This window comes from Carcharodon carcharias, chromosome 7 (genome assembly GCF_017639515.1).
Source record: "Carcharodon carcharias isolate sCarCar2 chromosome 7, sCarCar2.pri, whole genome shotgun sequence".
NCBI classification, from domain to species: Eukaryota; Metazoa; Chordata; class Chondrichthyes; order Lamniformes; family Lamnidae; genus Carcharodon; species Carcharodon carcharias.
The window spans coordinates 145,574,697-145,580,464 of NC_054473.1; positions in this window are offsets into that span (position 1 = coordinate 145,574,697).

The window sequence follows — 5,768 nt, forward strand, 5'->3', positions numbered from 1 at the left end:
ACACTAGTTGTTCTCATCAAGAAAATGAAATAGAATATAAATAATGCAAGAAGCTGTGTAATAAGACAATATCCTGCACTAAGCCTTGTCCTGCAGATAATGGAATTGTAAGGCAGGTAGTAACTTGTGCAAATGATATTCCTGAGTCCATGAAAATATTAAACCTTTGAATAACTCATTAATTAAAAATTTTATTTAGATTTTTTAAAAATAGTTCCTTATATATTCTCATGGTGTCAGATTATCCAAACCAGCAAGTCTAGGACAATTTACTGTACAATGTTAGCAAAACAGAAACAAAGCACTTTATAAGCAAAACTTTTATACTTTTCTTTTATCTCTAGTTCTTTAATGCTTTGATCTATGAATTTCTGTTGTATATTACATCTTACTCCTTACTCATAACCTTCACTATAACCTTCCTTAAACAGTGGTAAAAGCACCAGTCTACAGGATAGACTTTTTTATATAGTAAAGATGAATATGTGAGGGGCAGGTAACTCAGACAAAAATCCATGTCCAAATCACACAGATTACACCATTACCGCAGCACTCTTTTAGGCTGACCTAAAATGCCCCTACACATTCTGTATGAGAATTTTATTTTAATATGCCAGCCCATAGAAATTGAATTTTCAATTATTTTCTCCTAGGCGATGCATTGTATGTTTAGAGCACCCATTTAAAATAGGAGATGAAGGCCAATATTATTCCAATCTACCACATGGGACATAATAAACATATATCATTTTTTGATATACTGATGCATCTATCTGGTCACTAAAGTGTTATTCACCCAGACCAACACTTCGTTTCTTTCCTGAAGGAAAGCTAGCAACACAATGTGATGGTGCTGATTTTTTTAGAATAATTATTTAGCATTCAGGGCATTTTTAATGATACTCATATAGGCTTGTGCATTGGGAACAAGAGCATTCTGGTTATTTTACTGCACTACTAATCCTGAGCCTGGACTAAACATCTGAAGACATGGGCCTGAATTTTTTGGATGGCAGCGTCTTGCTTCCTGCCATCCAAAGAGTTCCTGTCAACTCTGAGTGTCCTGCAGGCATTTCACACTCGATTGAGCATTAAGTAGCTGCAGGTGGGACTTCTGCCCCTCAGTCAGGAGGAAGTTCAGCCTTAGAGAGCTGCTGGTCAATCTGATTGGTTGGCAGCTCTCCTGTCCCTGCAGCGACAGCGCTGCAGGGACAGAAGAAGAAAGGCAGGAGGACGCCCAAGACTAAGGGCGGGATTTTCCACACCCGCCCGCTGCCAGGATCTTCCAGTCTTGCCACAAGTCAATGGATATCTGGCTGGGGCACCACCGCAGGGGTGGGTCCCACCCACAGCGGGGCTGGAAAATCCCGGCCTAAGTCTAGGCACCAGAGGCCCAGGTAAATTCAAGAGGTCCCAGGGTGTGGAGAGTAGGGAAGGCCTGGTGGGATGCATAGGAGGCGATCGGGGTCTCGTGGGAGAGGCCAGGTGGTGGGGATGGTGGTGGTGATGGTGGTGGGGGTCCGGACGCCACCAGACCTTGCGTGGAAGGAAACCCGACTTTGAAGGGGGCTTCTGATGAAGGCATCCTCCCACACACCTCTTCCCACCTGAGATGTAACTATGATGATTGTTGGGCTTCCCTCATCGAAGTTCAATCCACCCGCCAGCCTAAAAATTGAGGCTGGATGGAAAACTGCCCTTAAGTGGCCAATTATTGGCCACTGAAGGTCCTCAATTGGGGCAAGGGCAGGCTTCCTGTCCGAGACCTAGCCACCCCCAGCATAAAATTTCTGTGGGGTCACAGGCTCCTTGATATTTATTGAGCATAATATAAGCATTTTAAAGCAGTGCATCAGGTGCCTCCATGGATCAAACTGAAAAGAAAATCCAGTGGGGTGTCTAATAGGCTGTCTATCCAAACATCCCATTATTTGTGCTCTTGCAAGTTGAATTTAACTTCTATAATGGTTCAAATTTGGAACGACACAAGCATGTTGAAACAACACAAAGAAAAAACTATAGCTGTCAATGATATTGGACTAGAGACTGTTTACTGGGAAAGTAATTCTTTTGATGCTACTTCTCACCCTGCATTAATGGTAATTCTCACATCTCTGTCCTTCCAAAACAATACATGGCATTAATGGGAAATGTTCAAATAAGGTATTGATTTAACAGGTTTCTGAATGGGTGATTCTGGGCTGGATTTATCATGGACTTTAGGTCCCCAGTGTTGGAACCAAACAGAGTCCTGAGCTCACACTTGCCAGAAACACAACCACCAGTGCAATCTTCCCAGAGGCAGCCTTCTAATAGGCAGCCTCAGCGTTCGCCATCCTATTAAGAACAGCAAGCAGGCTCTCGATGCTGCCTGCTCAATCAGAAGACCAGTGAGCTGGCAGCTCTGGAGCCTTGGAAGCCCTACAGGGAACCTGCTGAGGCAGGTTGGGAACTGAGAAGGTATCTTAACATGGAAACACTTTCTGAGGAATTGAAAATTGAATAAAATAATCCGTGGCCACAGTTAGCAGACATTCGTTGCAGAGGGGGAGTCCCATCCATATGCTGGCTTGCAGCTGCGGCTGTAACCATCACAGTCCAGTGGATCCATGCTGGACTGCTTTGCAAATGAACACTTGCCCCCACCACCAGCCACCCCCTCTGCAACGAAAGTCCGGTAGCTGTGGCCACAGATTATTTTATTCAATTTTCAATTCCTTAGGAAGTGTTTCCATATTAGGACACCTGCTGGCAGACACTCGCCTTCCAGCTATGGGCTGTGGCCATATTGGGAAGCCCATCCGTCATCTGGAAAATCCAGATAACATGTGAAAAATCCCTCAATTGCCCCCAGAAGATGCCTCCCTGAAAATAAGCCAGAGGTGGGAACATGGAGCGCAGTACAGCATGCCAGCCAGTAGTGAGAAATTACTCCAATGCCCACCTCTAAACCCACCTCTGTAATTGTGGCAAAATCCAGCTCACAGCAAACTTCCTTTTCATCTCTGGTATCTGGATTTCAATTCATTCTAAATCTATAAGATACAAATATCTTATCTCTGCTGTTCATGAAGATCCTATAAGAGATGAGTTTGAGTAGTTTCCACGCTATATTCACTGATTGCAGATATACTGCACAAAACTGACTATGTTATAACTTGCCAATCTACTAGTAATCTGATTCAAAGATAATGGCCAGAATCTTCCATTCTGTGTGCGGGAACGGGCCCCTCACACCGATGTGTAAAATGATGCGTGGTGACGTCAGGCGGCGTTCCGATGTCACCGCTCATCATTCTGATCTTCAGTTTGGCGGGCAAGCACTGGAGTCGGATCTGTGCCCGCCGAACTGTCAAAGGCTTGTTAAGGCCATTAATTAACTAACTAAACTGATTGTCAGGGCTGCCTGTCCAATCTTAAGATGGCCTTCGCATTTTTCATGAAACTTCATCCACGGGCGGGATAAGGTTTCATGAAGTGTTTATTAATTAAATAAAATGTCTTCTGAAAATTCATAAACATGTCCCAGCTCATGTGACAATGTCACATGAGGGGACATGTCTGAGTAATTTTATTTTTTTTCTTTTTTGCAATGTTTTATTATTAATCTCCCTGAGGCAGCTCTGTGCCTCAGATTTCTGCACTCTTTTGCGCACATGCACGAAAGAGCGCAGGCCCCGACTCTCCCTCCTCCTCCGGCCTGCACAGGTAGCACTGAGTGCATCACGCTGGGCGGGCTTTGATTAGTCCACCCATGCAAAATTGGCATGCAGCCAATCACAGGCTGCGATCGGCTCCACGCTCGCCTGCGCCCGGTCCCGAACTGCCCGCCCAACGGGGAAAAATTCTCCTCAATGTAAAGATATTAGAGTTGAGAGTGGGAACATTTGTACAGATGCAGTGGAGGTCCACTTCTCAGGTTTGGTTCAATGCATATTGTTGAGTCAGGCTGAAGGGAACTTTAGTCTGTCTCGTGGTCACTTGGCTCAGTTAGTTGCACACTCATGGCTGAGTTAGAAGGCTATGGGTTCAAGCTCGTTTCAGCACTCAGAAATAATTAGGCTGTCACTTCAGAGAAATATTGAAGGAAGACTGCATTAAAGGAGGTGGTGCATTTCAGATGAGATGTTAAGCCAAGGATAATCTGCGTTTCAAGTGGAAGCATGAGATCCTTTTGCTCAATTTGAAGAAGAGCAAATAGTAAAGTCTTAGCCAAAATTCAATGCTCATTCATCACAAACAGATTAACTGGTCTTTTGCTGTAGTGGAACTGTGCTCTGTGCAAACTAAATTCTGTATTTGCCTACATAACTACTGTGTCTATATTTCAAAGATAACTGATTAGCTATGAAGGGCTAAGAACATAAAAATTAGGAGGAGGAGTACATTCAGCCCCTCAAACCTACTGCACCAGTCAATAAAATCATGGCTGATCTGATGTGGCCTTAACTCGGCTTTTCTGCCTGCTCCCTTATCAGTCAAAAATCTGTCTAATACTGCCTTGAATATATTCAATGACCCACCCTCCACTGTTCGCTGGGGGAGAGAATTCCAAATACTAATGACCCTATGAGAGAAGAAATTCATCCTCATCACTTGTCTTAAATTGGGTGCCTGTTATTTTTAAACTGTGCCCTCTAGATTCCCCCTCAAGAAGAAACATCCTAACAGCATCCACCCTTTCAAGCCCCCTCAGAATCTTATGGGGAGGATATTGCCCTCATCGGGTGGGCGGGGCAGGTGGGCCCGGGAGCGACCGCGAAATAGTCTGCTGCCTGCGATCGGGCCCTGACCGCAATTTCACGGCTGGCCAATTAACAGCCAGCCAGTGTGAAAAGAGCTGCCTCAGGGAGCTGAAGACTTTTAAAAACAAAATTAAAGATGGTAAAAATCCAAGGAAATGTCTGCACAGCAGACTCACGCACCTTTACATGGTGATTATTAAAATCCTGCCCAAATATTTTTAATTTTGGTTTTAATTAATTACGGAAATCTCATCCTGCCCATGGATGAGGTTTCGTAAAAAATGCAAAGGCTGACTAGCCTATTTGCCCGTCCGGCAGCCAAACGGTTGAGCGGGCAGTGAAAAATACAAATTTATTAATTGCATAAGGGCCTTAATAGGCTGCTTAATTGTCGGCTGGCGTGCTGCCACCTCTCGCACGTGCCCGCCGAGCAAAATATCGCAGGAGTGCGCAGTGATGTTGGGGCCCTCGCCCGACATCATCGCACGCTATTTCACTCCCATTCAGATCTGGCATATACCTGCCCGCTGAACGAAATATTCTGCCCTATATGTTTCAATAAGGTCACATCTTATTCTTCTAAACTCCAATAAGAATAGGCCCAACCTGCTCAACCTTTCCTCATAAGCCAACCCCTTCATCCCAGGAATCAGCCTAGTGAAACTTCTCTGAACAGCCTCCAGTGAAATTATGTCACTTCTTGAGTAAGGTAACTAAAAGACACACAGGGCACTAGATGTGGTCTCACAAATGCCCTGCACAGTTATAGCAAGACTTCCCTACTTTTATACCCACTTGCAATAAAGGCCAACATCCTATTTGCTTTCTTAATTTCTTGTTGTATCTGCATGCTGAGTTTTTCTGATTCATGTACAGGGCCAGACCCCTTTGTTCTACTGCACTCTACAGTCTATCTCTCCATTTAAATAATACTCTGCTTTTCTATTGCTCCCACCAAAGTGAACAACCTCACATTTTCCCACATTATACTCCATCTGTCAATTTTTGTCCACTTATTTAACC